Source organism: Helianthus annuus, chromosome 9 (assembly GCF_002127325.2).
Source record: "Helianthus annuus cultivar XRQ/B chromosome 9, HanXRQr2.0-SUNRISE, whole genome shotgun sequence".
In the NCBI taxonomy this organism is placed as follows: Eukaryota; Viridiplantae; Streptophyta; class Magnoliopsida; order Asterales; family Asteraceae; genus Helianthus; species Helianthus annuus.
In genome coordinates, this window is record NC_035441.2 from 177,388,164 (window position 1) to 177,406,393 (window position 18,230).

The 18,230-nt window shown below is 36.2% G+C and overlaps 1 long non-coding RNA gene across 1 annotated transcript; it reads right to left on the minus strand.

Moving 5' to 3' along the window:
• Positions 1-14,530: 14,530 nt before the first annotated feature.
• On the minus strand, positions 14,531-17,969 carry LOC110879773. The gene is made up of 2 exons (XR_004868052.1): positions 17,824-17,969; positions 14,531-14,945 (listed from the first exon to the last, which is right to left on the minus strand). It is a non-coding gene; the product is annotated as an uncharacterized LOC110879773 (long non-coding RNA).
• Between the last annotated feature and the right edge of the window lie 261 nt (positions 17,970-18,230).

The following is an 18,230-nucleotide window of genomic DNA, read 5'->3' on the forward strand; positions in this document are numbered from 1 at the left end:
GTGTACAGTATACCTAGATTTATGAGCTTCTTCTAAGATTTTTGATCTTAAATTTCCTTGTTTAGGTACCCAAATTCTACTTTTGTGGAATTTCCAAATTCCATCATTTCCTTGTTCCAATTCTTTTAGGTAACCTCTCATTCCTTCGGCATCGTCCTTGATTGCCGTTTTCTGGATTTCTTTCACTTGTTCCCGTAAATCTACTTGTAGATTTATTCTAAGAGCACGAACTCGCCTTTGTTTTTCATGATACTTACGACTTAAGGCATCTGCTACTACGTTGGCTTTTCCTTCGTGATACTGAATATCACAGTCGTAATCACTCAAGACTTCCATCCATCTTCTTTGCCTCATGTTTAACTCTTTTTGCCCGAATATATACCTTAAACTCTTATGATCTGTATAGACAGTAAATTTACTTCCATACAGATAATGTCTCCAAATCTTAAGGGCAAAAATTATGGCTCCTAATTCTAAATCATGAGTCGTATAGTTTTCTTCATGCTTTTTCAATTGTCTGGAAGCATATGCAATTACCTTCTTGCGTTGCATTAACACACATCCGTATCCTAGTTTTGAAGCATCGCAATATACTTCAAAATCTTCTGTTCCTTCTGGTAAGGCTAAGATTGGCGCATTGGTTAATTTCTGCTTTAAGATTCTAAAGGCTTCTTCTTGCTTTGGTCCCCACTCAAATTTAGTGGCTTTACAGGTTAACTTAGTTAATGGTACAGCTATCTTGGAAAAATCCTTAATAAACCGTCTATAATAACCAGCTAATCCTATAAAACTTCTAATTTCCATTGCAGTTTGTGGAATCTTCCAGTTAGTAATGGCTTCGATCTTAGCAGGATCTACGTGAATACCTTCGTGATTCACCATGTGGCCTAAAAATTGCACTTCTTGCAGCCAGAATTCACACTTTGAGAATTTAGCATATAACTTTTCTTTTCTTAACAAAGTTAAGAGTGCATGCAAGTGCTGACAATGCTCTACTTGACTTTTGGAATAAATAAGTATATCGTCAATAAACACGATCACAAATTTATCCAAATATGGTTTACAGATTCTGTTCATCATGTCCATGAATGCAGCTGGGGCATTGGTTAATCCGAAGGGCATGACTGTAAACTCATAATGACCATACCTAGTTCTGAAAGCAGTTTTAGGTATGTCTTCTTCTTGAACTTTCAATTGATGGTATCCAGATCTTAAGTCTATCTTAGAGAAATACCTAGCTCCTTGTAATTGATCAAAAAGATCATCAATCCTAGGTAATGGGTATCGATTCTTAATTGTAACTTTATTTAATTTTCTATAATCAATACACATTCTCATTGATCCATCTTTCTTTTTCACAAACAACACTGGTGCACCCCAAGGGGATGAACTAGGTTGTATAAATCCTTTGCTTAGTAATTCATCTAATTGCTTTTTTAATTCTAGCATTTCGGTAGGAGCTAATCGATAAGGTGCCTTGGCTATCGGTGTAGTTCCTGGAATTAGATGAATCCTTAAATTCTACTTCTCTGTCTGGTGGTAACCCAGGTAAATCTTCTGGAAAGACATCTGGGTATTCTGAGACTACCGGAATTTCCTTGAGTTCTTTGCCTTTAGTACAAATGGTTACTGAAATCATATATACTATTCCTTGGTTCCGTTCATAATTAGCAACTTTCATTACTGATATGAACTTCAATCGTTTCCGAGGTTTATCTCCTGAAATCTTAATTATTTCTCCAGTGGGTGCTTGAATTTCTATGGAATTTCTATCACATATGATTTGAGCATGGTTGGCTATTAACCAATCCATTCCTAACACAACATCGAATTCAGCTAATTTCATAGGAAATAGGTTTGCAGTAAATTTATGACCTAAAAGTTCTATGTCTACTTTTTGCAAAACCTGATTAATTTCTATGGAATTCCCATCTGCAGTTTCGACTGTAAAGATCTGCCTAACTGTAGTTAATGGTAACTTAAGAGCTTGACAGAATGAAGTATTTATAAAACTTTGGTTCGCACCAGAGTCAAATAATACTTTTGCATAGACGTTGTGGACTAAAAACGTACCGGCGATCACATCCGGAATGAGTTCTGCTTCTTGAGTAGTCAGCTGAAATGCTCTAACATTCTTCTTAGTAGTTCCTTCAGCTGCCTTGGGTTTGTTGTCTGCTGGGTTGATTAACTTAGGACACTCTGGTTTGATATGTCCAGCTTCTCCACAATTGTAACAAATTATGGATTTCTTTCTGCAGTTTTCTTCCCGATGTCCGGTTGTTTTGCAAAAATTGCAAATTCTATTACATTTTCCAAAATGTCTCTTTTTGCAAAATTTGCAAAATGGCACATTTGAAGATTGCCCTGTTCCTCTTTTCTTGAAATTACTACTATTACCCACCCTAAATCCTTGGGTAATTTTCTGAGCCAATTCTTTCTTCCTATCTTCATCTCTTGTACGGATTAGTTCATCGGTTAAGGTATTAGCTAATTCCACTGCATCGTCAATAGTGCGAGGTCTCGCAGCTTTAACGATATTGCGAATTTCACTAATTAATCCCCAAATATATCGAGAAATGAGTACTGGTTCTGGCGAAGCCAGGTTAGGTACCACTCTCGCATATTCGAAGAATGTCGAAGTATAACCACGACAATCTACTCCGGTCATTCGATGATTTAGGAATTTATTTGCCATTTGTTCCTTTTCATACTCAGGACAGAATTTTCTTTCGACAAGATTCTTAAATTCTTCCCAAGTCATAGCATAAGCCTCTCGTCTTCCTTTTGCTTGTAGCACTGTGTTCCACCATTCTAGTGCTCCTTCCTTAAACAGATTTGAGGCATACATGACTTGATCTTCGTCAGCACATTTACTTATTGCAATTACTGCTTCGGTTTTCTCTAACCATCGCAGTGTTGCAGTTGCTCCTTCGTTGCCTGCAAATTCAGCGGGTTTACAAGCAAGAAATTCTTTGAAAGTGCAACCAGGTGTTGCAGCCTTTCGTTTCTTAGGGCGCTGCGTGTGCTGAGATTCATTGTCATGATTTATATGATCATTGCCCCCGTTTATACTATTACTGAAATTATCTTCGATAGTATGTTTGCTAGGTATGATATATTGCAGATCGGTTGGATTTTTCATAGCAGCAACGAACATTGGAATTGCGTTGGCTATTCCTTGGGCAACCATATTTTCAATATCTTGTTTGGTCATATATTGATCTTCTGGGTGTTGCTCCGATTGATTAACTTCATTTACTGGTTCGTTATCGTTATTTGCCATCTGATGATAAGTTATTATGAATAATTAGCAATTAACAATTTATACAAATCATACATAAAGCCAAAATTATCGATTTCTCGATTGCATTTCATATCAGTATAGTATGCATCAATACACACCGATATTTTACAACGTTTTATTCGTTATGTTACAACTGGTTTCACTATTTACTTTTACTATTATACAAAGATAACTTTCCCATCCTCCTAGTTGTTATTCTAGAAACGGAATTCCCTCTCGTCATATTTCCAGGCAATCTGTCCCCCTATTTCCCTAATTCTATTCCCTGCATCCATCAACTCTTCACCGAAATGGCGAAGTTCAGCCAGATTTTCATTGCTCATTGGTGGATTAGGTAGGGGTTCTGGGTCGAACTGTGGAAGAAATGAGTAAGCGTTATTGACAATATTTTGAAATTGCCAATCGTTGGTCCACCATTCTTCCATTTCTACAGGTTGGTCATGGATTATTGGTTCAGTGATTGTTGGTGTAAGGTTCATAGGTATTGGGTTTTCAGTAGGATAGGTAAAAATACTCGGACTGGCAGGTTGCATAGTCTCACATTTTTCTAGTAAAATATCTATCTGATCCTGAAAAGTAACTCTTCTGATTTGATTAGAACTCTCTCCAACTTCTACCTGGGTTGGGTTAGAACCTTGCCCTATTTCTATTTCTATTTCCTGAGAATACTGATCAAACTGTTCCTCCATTTGCTTAGATTCATCATTGGCTTCAGTTTCCTGTTCTTGTGGATTAGGGTTTTCCTGGAATATAATCGCTTTTCCTTTGTCTAAAGGTTTACTAGTTTTAGGGGTTTTTGTAACTGACTTTTTCTTACGTATACGGCTTCCCCATACATAATTTTTCTTTGGCTTCCTTTTTGGTTTGGTCACTGGTGGAGTAGGGAGTTTTACAGGTTGGTCTACATCAGCAAGATATCCCGTGAATTCATGAGAAACTTCTATGTTCACTGGGTACAGATTGAGGTTCTGAAAAGCTTCAGATATCTCGTTCATGCTGTGTAGCATATATGCAAAATGCACAAAATATCAAGTTAAAACTTTGGAACAAAGTTTAACAAATAACATGGAAGTTTTATTGCACACTATTTGTACAAAATACAGGAAAACACACTCAAATTTATTTCACTTTTATTTATTTACTTATTGGGAAGTACTGCTTGCAAATTTTAGGGCATCTTTAAAGATTTGCATGTTCTGCCACAGTGGCTAGCATATATAAATTTGCCCATTTTTCATCGAGTTTATCTTCCCAAGGGGATTTCTTAAGTAACTACAAGGTTTCCTTTTTAATTTTCTTTTCTCTGATTTGCTCCTTACTTTTCTTAATAATCATATTCCTTTTTCTAGGAGAAAGCGGATTTTCATAATTCGCTTTTTGCACAAATATTCCTTCCTCAGGAATCGTAGGGAGCTTTGAAATTTTAGTTTTAGACGAACTTCCTTTCTCGTAAATTGATCTATCTAATTTAAGATAGATATCTTGCAACTTTTGTTTACCCATACTGTAACTAACAAATAATCAGTTAAAAGCACATAATCACATAATCACATAATAGCAATCAGGAAAAATTAAGTATTGTTTAAATACTTAATTAGCTTAACTCAGTGGCTCTGATACCACCTTGTTTCTGTCACGGCCCCCGACCCGGTTTGACCTGTTTCCTGAGCAGCGGGACAGAAACCCCGTGATATTTGTTTAATTGAGTTTCGCAGCGGAAAATTTTGAACATCAGGATCGTTGTAAAGCAAAATTTTTCCCGATTATTTTTATTTCACAATTCGGGAAAAACCCCGATAATTTACAATACATAAGTTTAGTGATAAATTCTTATTTTAAAACATCTTTATTCATTTTATATTGAGCCACTATTTTAAGCTTGAAATGCTCCTCAGCACTTTTCCTGATTTACAGCAGATCACCTGAAACATGTTTGAAAAAGATTTTGTCAGCGGGGAAATACTGAGTGAATCATTCATTTTACTGAAAATGACACATTTGTTATAATTCACAGTATTAAGAGTTTTTACATATGTTTATTATCAACCAACATTTCAAGAATAGGTATTTGTCACAGACCAGCTCTGTGACTGTGGTCATATCACCATTGGCTGGCCCAATGAGTGACGTATATCACTTTCTTTTAGGCTCGCCCACCTAATGTGATTAAAACAATAATAATACTGTGCACAATACCCCATATACCGGCTGTAATTTGGTGATTACATAAACTTAATCACTGTAATTATAACTTTGAAAAATTGGTTTGGAGTATTGTAAAACAATTGATAAAAAGAGAATGACTCACATTGCAGATTTAGTACTGACAGAATATGATTTTATCCCTGTTAACCTAATTTCACAATAATGCACACAAAACAGAGTTAGTGATCAATACAGCAGTTACGATAATTTCCCGAGATCAAATACTCGCAATGAATGACCAAGTGCAATACTTCAACTCATTTATCAAAATGACAAACGACAAAGTATAGTACTTCAACTCATTATCGAATTATCGACAACGACAAAGTACAATGCTTCAACTCATTTATCGGATTACCGACAAACGACAAAGCATAGCCCAATGTGGGCGGCACTTAGACATTCTTTGGGTATATTGATCCCGGAAACTGAATCGTAATAGCGATCGAGTAATTACCCTGTTCTGCGGCAGCGATTCGATATTAGTGTGTGTTTGGTAGTAATTTAAGCATAACTCAACGTATATTGTGAGTTTTTTCGTCGAAATGAGCAATCTGATTTAATCCCAGACCCCCCTATTTTTACCCAAATTTGGTACCTCCCGCGAGTCGCGGGAGATGTCCCTGGTCCTGTCGCGACGCGCCTGGGGTAGCAATCTACCCTAGGGTAGCCTTGTGTCCCCGCTAGGCTTGCTGAGTTGGTTTCGTGTTAATTCGAAATTTTTACAACGCTTTCTGTAGATAATTATAACTAGGGTTTACCCCCCCTAAGTTTTAGGGGCCCTGATCCTGATTCCAATTGTTTCGAAAATTTTAGGGTTAGTGCCAAATCATTCGGGTGTCTTAATTAGGGTTTCCTTATTGACTAATTATCATTCTAATTATTAATTTTAATGAGAGTTGTTACAAAAAGTGTTAAAACAAAAAGGGGATCATGTATACTCAAGGTTTTGCAAAGCTTTCCTAGTAACCATGAGTTTGACGAGCGTTGAGAATGGAACACCGAAGTTACCATACATTGGGGAAACGAAGGTGTGTGAGTATTCGGATTTGGTGAAGGATTCGGATTTGGAAATTAAGTATATAAAAGTACGTACACGAAAATATATATCTTGTCTTAAACACCCGATTTGACACTAAGATTTTATGTGATTTCATGGGTCTAAACTTGCCCATTAAAATCATAAACGAGGAATTTAGAACAAAGATAATATAACCTATATTCGTGATATATAACCATAACCCGGTTAACATCAAGAATTCAGTTAAGTATATTATATTTTATATAGAATATATTATAGGTCCATCATGTATTTTCATGTAGTATCATATAAGTCAAGCATGGAGGTATGATTACCTCATTGTATGATTCGCCAAAACACAAAGTTATCAACATAGTTGATAACCCGGTTGGTCATGAATGAAAGTAAGAATACAACTAATCTACTAAGATACTAAGTAGCCAAATAAGAACAACCCGGGCGTGTCATACCCAACATGGAAAATGTTGGAGGCGAGACGGAGTTAACTTACTTTGGGTCTAGGAAACTACTTAGTTGAACATGAACAAAACATCAAGTGAGGTGGTGGAATAAGTTTAGAAAGCAAAGGCTTCCATGGTTCACACCTTTACCATAACACAAGTCTCACCATATTGAAGGTGGTGAGCTTGGATGGTTTCATCACTTGTAGGTCATCTAAAACCTTGTCAAAACAGAAAGTTTAGAGGGTGTTTGCACCTCTAAACTCATAAGAATCAACCTTATACAAGTCCCATAACCATATATGGGTTCAGGAACAAGATAGGCACAAGATTCATGCAAGAAAGTTAAGTTTGTAAAGAGTTTGCAATATAAATCTTCAAAATAAAAAGTTTGGACCTCAAAATGGTGATGTTCCACCTTGGTTTACCATGGTAAACTTTTGGAAACACTCCTAGAGGTGTTCCAATCTTTCAAGAATAAGAAAAGATGAAAAAAGGTGAGTTTGGATTCACTTTGGAACTAAGAATAATTCTGCCTTTTCTTGTGTTTGCAACTGATTTGGGAGTGTTTTGAGAGTGTAAGAGAGTTGGAAAAGTGAAAAATGAGGTGATGGAGGCTTGGTTTTATAATGGAGACTTGGTTTTATAATGGAGGATTAGGGTTTAGTGTTAAAGAAGGTTGTATGGTGATTGGGGAAGAAGAAAGGTGGAAGGAATTGGCCAACCCAAGAGCTGGAAACAATAATCTGCGGATTAAGGGGCTTGGCGGCCGCCAAGCTAAATGGGGTGAGGCTTCGCGTAGAGCCACGCCTCATTTAGCCAATTTTTAGTTTTATTGCATTTTAGTCCCTGAACTTTTATATGTTAATCATTTTATGCTAAAACTTTGTACTTTAACATGTTTTCAAGTATGGAAAGCGTATGTATGCACAAATTTCTTACCGTGAATAGCGTTTCGAATGTATAACAATTATTAAATTGTAAGTAAACATGTAATTAACGATTGATTATATGTATAACACATATGCATAAAGTATGGAATTTCGTTAAGATCAAAGTCTCGGATTACAAGATTGAGAATAAAATAGGAACGTGATACGATCACAAGTCTCCAAAAAATAGAAATACGATTACACTTTCCAAATAAGGAAAGTACAGAAACGCGGAGCGTTACATAACAAATAAGAAAAAAGGTAAATTCTATTATTTTTACATTATGGAGGTGGTAAATCTCATATTTCTACAACATAACTGAGATCGGTTAAACCGGTTATATTTTTTTTTTTTGCCAGCTAAGCAAAACACTTTATTGAGAAACCAAAAGAAGCCCCTTAGCCAGCAGCTAAGGAAACAACATACCCCATATGCAGAAACCAAACATACACCAAAGAAACACAACATCAACACACTCATTAACCAAAGTCTAAATCTTCAAAAGTGCTCCAGCTCTCCATGCTTAGGCTAGCCATCTTACTTCTTTTCAGCATCCACCAGTAAGGCTCGACTTTAATACTCTCCACAATAGATGTAGTTGTCGCGAACTTGTGCTCGAAGACTCGTTTGTTTATGTTTATCCAGAGTTTCCACGGTGTCAATATAAATACCGCGTACACGGCCTTCTTCTTCATGGCAGCCATCTCTAAACTCAAATAGCGTAAGATTATTTGGGAAACCGAAACAAACTGACCTGGAATTGGGATTTTCAACCACACACACACCGTCCACCATACCGACTTAGCGATGTTACAACTAACTAAGTGGTGGTATACCGTATCTACTTTGATCCCACGAACCGCATATTACCCGTCTCCAACCGACACACTTCTGGCCACTAACGCCCTCCATACAAAACAATTAGCCTTCAACGTCGCTATTTTTTTCCTAAACGAACTGGCTTTTTTGCTCATTAACATACATCTTCTCAACCAACTTCTTTTCTGATTGTTCAGACCGTGAAATCTTCCTTCCCGTTGATTGTTTTCCATTTCCACGAGTCGCTAACTTCCAAAAAATTATGTTGCCCAGGATCTGTTGCATTGCGTTCAGCTCTGAACTATCGACTGTGTTCGAAATCTGAACTTTCCACTCCAGTCCCCATAATATTATGCCATGCCTTCTAACGTAACAATCCTGAACCATAGCCGTCTTCTGCTTGGACTTGACATACAAGCCGGGAAACCTGTCTTTCAGTCTTCCGTCCGTGACCCAACTGTCATGCCAAAACGACACTTTGTCTCCTTTCCCAACCTCACACACCAGACCCTCATTTAAGTCCAAACTGAACTTGTTAAGCTCAATGTTCACAACAATGATTGAATTCCACATACCCCCTAAACCTTTTTTTAGGGACAATATTATTTCCCCTTCCGCCACTGTGTAAGGAAGAGTCCACTCTCGCCCATAGAAGATTCCCATCCTCCTTAAACTGCCACCACCACTTAGCCTGGAGAGATAAGTCTAACCCGCCCACTCTTAACCCGCCCATTTTATTTGACTTTAAAATCTTATCCCAAGCCACCCATCTAATCTTTCTCGCCAAGATAGCTCTACCCCAAAGGAACTTACGCCGAATGCCTTCAAGCGACTTAATGACCTTGCTCGGCGCCTTGAAAACGGACAAGTAGTATATGGCAAGGGAACCCAAATCCGACTTGAGAAGCGTGATTCTACCAAAAAAAAAGAGGAGCTTGGCCTTCCAAGCCGATAATTTTTTGTTGAACCTATCCACCATGCATTTCCAATTAGCGATCCGATTGATACTTGCCCCAATAGGAAGTCTGAGATACGTGAACGGGAATTCCCCTCTTTGGTAATTTAGAATTTTAGCAAATTCAACCACCTTCTCATCTCCCACCCCTACCCTAAACACCCTACTTTTCGTGTAATTTACTTAGGCCCGAAGCTAAATGAAAGCACCCCAGGATAAGGATACGGTTAAGGTTCCTAAGATTATCTTTCGACTATTCCCCCACAAACAAAGCATCATCCGCATATAATAAGTGAGATAAATATGGTCCCCCGTTCGGTAATTTAACCCCTTTAAAAGTGTCTGCATTTACCGCTTTAGCCATCATTACGTGGAGAGCCTCCATAACTATTGTGAATAAAAAAGGAGATAAAGGATATCCTTGCCTCAACCCCCTTTTAAGCTCATACTCTTTGGTTGGTGACCCGTTCACCAATATAGAGGCCTTCCCCCCCATTATCCAGTTTTTCCACTTCGTCGGGAATCCCATATGGTGCATACAGTTCACAAGAAAGCTCTAAGACACGCAATCATACGCCTTCTCAAGATCGACCTTAAAAAGTAAAAGTTGTTTCTTCTTCTTTTTAACCCCATTCACCACCTCTTTAACAATTAGGGGGCCATCTAATATATTCATTCCTTTGACAGACGCCGTTTGCTCTGGAGAAATTAGAAAACCCAAAACCAATTTAAATCTATTCGCAAGAATCTTGGAAACCAACTTGCTGATAACACCTATGAGGGAAATAGGTCTAAAGTCCGACAACACAATCGGGTCCACCACCTTTGGAATCAAAGCCACAAAATAGGAGTTGCAACACTTACTTGTGGCCCCATGGACAAAGAACTCATCCATGATAGTCTGGAAAAACCCCTCTAATTTGTCCCAAAATTTCTTGATATAAGCAACGGAAAACTCGTCCGGCCTCGGGGATTTATCTCCTCCACAATCCCATTTCGACATTAGAAAAAGGCTCCACCAATAAACTTTTATCTCCATCCGAAAGTTGAGGAAACCCGTCCCCCGTCATCCTTGGTCTCACTTATACCGGTTCCTTAATTTTTTTAAAGAATTCTAGAACACAATCTTTAATAATCCTAGGTCTATTCTCCCAATGCCCATTAATCATCAACCCGCTCACTCTATTCCTAGCCTTCCTCCCATTAACCACCCCGTGAAAGAAGGCTGATTTTTCGTCCCCATGTATAATCCAGTCCAGTTTCGCCTTCTGATGGATATCATGCAATTTTATCCAGCCCCATTTCTTCAGAGATACTTTGTATTCTTTCCATAATTTCCTCTCCTCGTTGGTCAGGATACGATTTTCAGCTAGACTTTCCAGCCTATTAACCACTACCTTCGCTTCCGCTACCTCCTTCTCCTCCTATACTTTCTTTTTAATTCTCCACTCCTTAATAAGATCTTTCACTACCTTCAGCTTCCTACTCAAAACAACATCACCTACCCCACCCCCACCTCCCTCCCCAGACCCACCGAGTGTATCTCCTCCATCTCCTAAACCCTAACCAACTGTTAAACACCCGGAATGGGGTCGGCCCAAAATTCATCTCGGACGATGAGTCAGGTCTAGTTGTTTGTCAATAGCTTGTAGTCTATTTATTTATTTATTTATTTTTGCAGTTTTCAAATAATTGATTATATTCACTATGCTTATTATCATAAAAAGATCTTAAGAAAATGACAATGAATGTTTAAGAATTAATTATCATAAAAAGATCTTGAAAAAAAATTATGATCAAAATGGTGTTTTTATGGGTTTTGAGCTTCCCACGGAGCCCAATTTACAAAAGATCTTATCGAAGAATGGGCCAAGGGTATTGTGGGCTGAAGCCCAATTTATAAAACTTCTTATCGAAACGGTCCACTAGTTAACCAAAAATTTTGACTAGTTTTGTCGACAGAAATTTAAAATATTGTTTTCATATAAATATAAATAAGGTTATTTTTGTTATACTCATTGTACTTAAAATGCATTTAATCTTTATTAATTGTTGATATGAGCTTTAAATTATAGGGAAAAGATCAAGTAGAAAGTTTCTTTTAGGTAAAAAATGTAGGAAGTAATAGTAGAGTGACACATGACAAAGATAAAAAAACATAGCGAATGACATTTTAGTCAGCCACATATTAGTATCATGAAATCCTATATATATAAAAAAAAAAAACTAACTACGTCTTTCTCTTTTACGATTCATCTCACCCTTGCACCGCCACCACCACCTCCGACACTAGGAGCGGCGTAACCACCTCTTACCGCATTACCCCCGTAATTGGGAAAAAGGGCCTTGAAAACAGAGCTGAAATACAAAAAACCTGCAGGCTATGACCTTGGTGCAAGAACCGATATCCCTCTTTAAGTAAGTTTACAATTTCTCTTATAACATTATCTAAGGCTAAAGCTAGGTAGAAAACCCTCCATTTTGAGAAAACCTGGGAAACTCAAAGCTCCCGACTTTTTTTTTTTTTTTTAAAATAACACATGTAATATACATGTTTTTAAGAGTTTTGGGCAAAAAAAAAAAAAAAAAAAAACAAAAAAGCGCCGAAGGAATCTTTAAAAAAAAAACAAATTTCAGCAAGTTTCAGCCTTTGTTGCCTAACACATGTTAGTCACCCGGACATTGTTGAAATTTGTTTATTTTTTTTAAAACATCCCTTCAGCGTTTTTTTGTTTTTTTGTTTTTTTTTGGCCCAAAACTCTTAAAAACATGTATATTATATGTGTTATTTTTTTTAAAAAAAAAATGTCGGAAGGTTGGGTAAAAATAGGGGGAATTTTGAGTTTCCAGAGTTTTCTTAAATTTATAGAGTTTTCTATATAACCCTCCCCCATTATCTAATTTGTTGTATTTTCATTTTGTCTTTTGCAAAAACTATGTTGATAGTGGACCCATGGAAAGGATGATTACATCAAGATGACGAGGATGAACGTACAGGTCAAAACACAATTTTAAGTTTTGCAAAAGTGGTTTGATTTTTTTTTAGAGAAAAATGTCTGGATAGTCCCTGTGGTTTTGCATTTTTTCACCTATAGTCTCCAACTTTCTAAAATTACCTGAATAGTCCCTAACTTTTTATTTTTTGTTCCCGGATAGTCTCTGGGTCTAACTTCAGTTTGTTATCTCTGTTAAGTGGGTGTGAAATGACAAAAATACCCTTACTAAAAAAAACAAAATAACGTAATCCCCACATTAGTTCCTTTTCATCACCCCACATCTTTTTCCTACCACCCCACCCCACTTTTTATTACCTGTTCTCTCTCAATTCTGAAATGAAAAACATTGTTTCTACCATTGACAAGACCTGCATGTTTTAGAGAGAAATCGAAAATCAAAAAACATAAATCAATGGTTCTAAAATCTGATTACTTCAGATTTTCATGTTCATCTTCAACCGCCATTGCTGAGCTCATTAAGAAACACCAAGAACACAGAGTTGTGTGTGTATTTTTTAGAGGAGAATCAGATTGATTGAGGCATGTAACCGGAAATATCGATTGGAGTGGTGGACAGTTTATTGCCGGCAGAGAGGGGAAACAAGGGAAGGAAGGGTTTGCGGTGGTGGTTAGTTTTTTCTGGCGTGGAGGTGAAAGGAGGTGATGGTGAAGGCTTTGCGGTGGTGGTTAGTTTTTTTCCGGGGTGGAGGTGGAAGGAGGTGATGGTGATGAGTACGGTGACTTCCGATGGTTCGGTGGTGGTGAGTACGTTTTTGAAGCTGAAACTATTCAGAAACTGGAGATTTTGATACTGTCAACTCTTCATGGCGGATGAACCCAGGAACTCCCCTCTCGTTTCTCTATTACATCGCGAGAAGTCTCGGGTTAAAAATTTATCTTTCCTCCGAGTTTGTGAAAAGATGCGAGTGTCTCTGATGCTTTCTTCCAGGTAGAGATGATGTTAAATTGGCATCCATCTTTGTAAAATGCAATTAGCCCCACCATCTGTGCACGGTGGATTTAAAATGAAATAATTGTGAAATTGTGAACCTGGTGGTGGTGGTGGTGGTGGTGGTGGTGGTGGTGGTGGTGGTGGTGGTGGTGGTGGTGGTGGCGGTGGAAATAGAGAAAACTGAAGTTAGACCCGGATAGTCTCTATGGTTTGGCCTTTTAAAGGAAGGGGTATTTTTGTTATTTCACACCCACTTAACAGAGAAAACAAACAGAAGTTAGACCCAGGGACTATCCGGGAACAAAAAATGAAAAGTTGGGGACTATTCAGGTAATTTTAGAAAGTTGGGGACTATAGGTGAAAAAATGCAAAACCACAGGGACTATCCGGGCATTTTTCTCTTTTTTTAAATATTTGTTTGACGCAATTTTACTAATTATTTAACATGTCAACATTTTCAATTATGTATTGTTTTCTACAGGTCAAAACGTCACCTTAGACCCACACATGACACTCTTATATGTATTTTTCAACATCTACCGTATATTTCTAAAACACAATAACACATCTAATTGATTACGTTTTGTATTTTGTGTTTTATAAAACACACTAATTCATTGCATTTTATTTTGTTGTTTCCATTGCGTTTTATAACACAATGATGAAACATATTTTGTCGTGTTTTAGACCATTACGTTTTTAGTTTGTGTTTTATAACACAATGAAAAACACATTTTATTGTGTTTTTTGTCTATTACGTTCAATAACACAATGAAAAAACTCATTTTTTTTTATGTTTTTAGTCCATTGCGTTTTAGAAAAAACATTTTCTTTTATGTTTTTAGTCTATTGTGTAAAACCCTGACACTATTTAATTGAAAAGACGCAGCGAAAAATACAAACCTTAAAATTTCTTTCTTTATACATGTCCTAACATACTTAATAAACATCTAAGGACAACTCATTTAAAATAATTTCATCATTCATCTTTTAATTTATATATTTCAAATATAACATGTGACTACGATCAAGTGACCATCCTTCTATACAATCCACGTTCTTTGACTCGATCTTCACTCGCTTGTCCCTTGTGATTAATAGTAATGATCTGTGTAACCTGTGGTCACCACATACATTCACATTATTAGTACTTGGTGACATTAAGCGTAATCTAAAATACGTAATTAAATAGCCATATCACGTTCCATTCTTAAATGCATGTCATCCGGATAACTCCCTGACTTCCAATTTTACATTTCCGTGTCAATCCTTTAATGATCCAACAATGATGTACCTGCACTTCATTTCATTCTCCATAGCAACCTGATTAGTACCATTTATATTTGTACGCATGAAACCCATGCCTTTGAATGTACAAAATACATTCATTAGTGTAGTAGAAACTCTATAAAATAATACACTTGGGACCACCAAAATTTATTAATTAAAAGAGTTATTAATTAATCGATAAATGAATAATTATTAATTTATATATTAATTAATATTTTATTAATTTATAGTAGAATACTTAGTTTACGAACAACTTTCAAGCTTTCACTTAATTATTGTATACAATGCATGTATATCAAATGAACGGCCAATTTGAAAGAAACCTTCAATCTCTCACCTTATTATGCTTCTTGTGTTCAATATATCACTTTATGGACATTAAAAATATTTTCTATATAAATACAAGATCAAAATAGATTAACACAAACAAATCATACACACAACATGGCTTCCAATCTTAAAGGTGTGAAAAAAAAAACAACAATGACAGACGAGATTCGAAGAGCATTATGCAAGCACAACAAGGATAATCCAAGTCTCACTCAAAAGCAGTTGCAAGAATGGGTTCATAGTAACTATGGTTTGCAGGTGAGTCAAGCGACAATATCGAATACAGTTAAGCGGTCTTTAGAGTATCTCTCACTTGCCACCAAACACAACTTCAAAAATTCAACCTTATGACACGGGGATCATACGAGCTTTTAAGATGCGTTATCGTCGTCGATTTCATAGAAGTCTTTTGGAGGGTTATGAATTAGGGGTTCCAAATCCAGCAAAAAATGTATTAGATGCAATGAATCTTGCAATTTCAGCATGGACTATGGATGTTCGTGCAAATACAATTGCGAACTGCTTTCGTCATTGTAAACTTCGATCAACAGATAACATGACTTTTGAGAACTCAGATGAAGGTGGTGAAAGCACTCAAGAACTCCAGAATTTGATCAAAGAGTTGGGTTATCGCAATGCAATGGATGTCGAAGATGTTCTGACTCACCCAGAAGAAAATGTAGTTGCACAGTTGTTGACTGATGAAGAAATTATTGAAAGCGTTATTGGAATTAATAAAGATGATATCGATGAAGAAGATGATGAAAGTTCTACAATGGAGCCCCCTTCGCGAAACGAAGCTATTAAAGTGGCAATCACATTGAACAATTTCTTGTTGAGCTATGAGAAAACAACACCAGAAGTTCTTACCATGCTAAGGAAAATTAGAGACGAGATTCAAGGGGAAATTGATTTCAACAAAAAAACAAAAGACAATTGAGTCATTTTTCAAGAAACCTTCATAAATCATTCATGTAATATGCTATATATAAGGAATTATTAATTTATATTTTATATGGGGTCTAAAGAAATTATAAAAAATGTATTATCTTATAATTTTAGCGAATTATTAATTTAGCACCCTATCCCCGAGTCGGGACCGACAAAAAATATTATCTTAGAGAGTTTATTAAATAATCGAGTATTAATTTATCGAGTTTCTACTGTACATACTAAATCTAAAATGCGTGCTTACATATTTTTTATCCAAACCTTACATACACCTTGAAATTCTATTAGATTCGAACTTACTAATAGAGCCACCTATAAATTCGTACTACATATACTCAATGTAAATTTTATTTACATACACACGTACAATCACAATCATTCAATTTCCTCCAAGCACATTACTTTGTTAGGCACACCATTTTCCGTATATAAACATGCTTATGTATTAGTTCCGTCCCTTAACACGTGACATTCTTTGTTCGTTTGACCCGTTCATGACGGGTAAACACTTTGACCATTCTTTCACTAAAGCACTCTTTGTTCATCTGACCCGTTTAGGACGGGCAAACACCTTAACCAATCTGTTATATCATCATTCTTAATACTATTTTAAATCATCATGCTGTACTAATTAATCATGCTGCTGTAATTCAACATTTTCACCCTTTTAACTTTCGAATCAGGTTTTCAAGTAAACTAACGAAACGCAGCTTATTGAAATAGCTCTCCAGGCATATAAAGAACGTCTCCATACGATGTATACATGAATTTATATGAATTTTACAAAAACAGGACAGCAACACGTTTTGCTTCAATCAACATGCTGTACTAATTAACCATGCTGCTGTAATTCTGCATTATCACCCTTTATACGATGTGAATTAGCTCAATATGTTCACATTCAAAATGTAATACGCTCTGATAGCTTTCCAACCATATATGATATGCCTTAAACCGAGCTACGGTTGATTTTATATGAAATTTTCAAAACAGGTGCGCAACAATAATTACTTCCAATTAGCTTTGCTAATCTTTTGGAATTATGAACCAAACTCAACTTTAAATCATCAATTCATGTTCATAATTTATGCTAAGAATCATAAACATGTTAGAGATCATATGATACAATAATTCTCACAAATTTCTATATAGAACATGAACCACATTGAAACTGCACATGCTTAAATGTATGTGTGCATTAGCTAATAATTCAAGCATTTCATCAAACATTTGGTGTGCATACTACTTTCTAATCACATAGTACAAGTATCCTATGCTCATTTTCCCTCTTCTTGTTTTAATTAGCCAAATACAACTAAACTCAATTAAGCTTTGCAATCATGCCCAACAATATCATCATATCTAACCAATTCATACAACAATTTGGGGTTTCTCATCCTATGATCACAAACCCATTTCACACTTTTATGAACAATCATTCACACATAACATATGTTCATTATTTCATAAAATCGAAGATTTCACAAAGCAAGAACACTTCCATTGTTACTTAATTCACTATTTTTCTCATGGTTTACCCATCAATTCATATCCCCTAGATTTTCTTCAATTAGAAAACTTCACCAACTATAAAATTTTAACATACCTTGTGATCATCTTGTGTAGGTGATCATTAATTCATGCTCGTTAATGGGTTTGAGCTCCAATTTCCCTTCAATTTTGAAGATTCTTTATGAACTAGGGTTTGCACCCCTTTTCTTCTCCTGGAGATCAACACAATAAGTGTGTATGTTGTGTTTTAATTTTATTTATTAAAACTCATGTTTCCCTTTGAACGGTTTTGGTCCCTCAAGTTTCGTTTTGATTAGATGTGAGACTAAAACTCATTGCCTTGTTACTTATATACATGTTACTACTAGGTTAATTCGTTCCTAGATATTGTTTTGGGGTTCACATTTACCACTAACGGTATTTTACCCGTTCCTTTATATTAAACGGATTTAAATTACCAAACCCGTTTTTTGGATGTTACATATTGTGTTTTAGAAACGA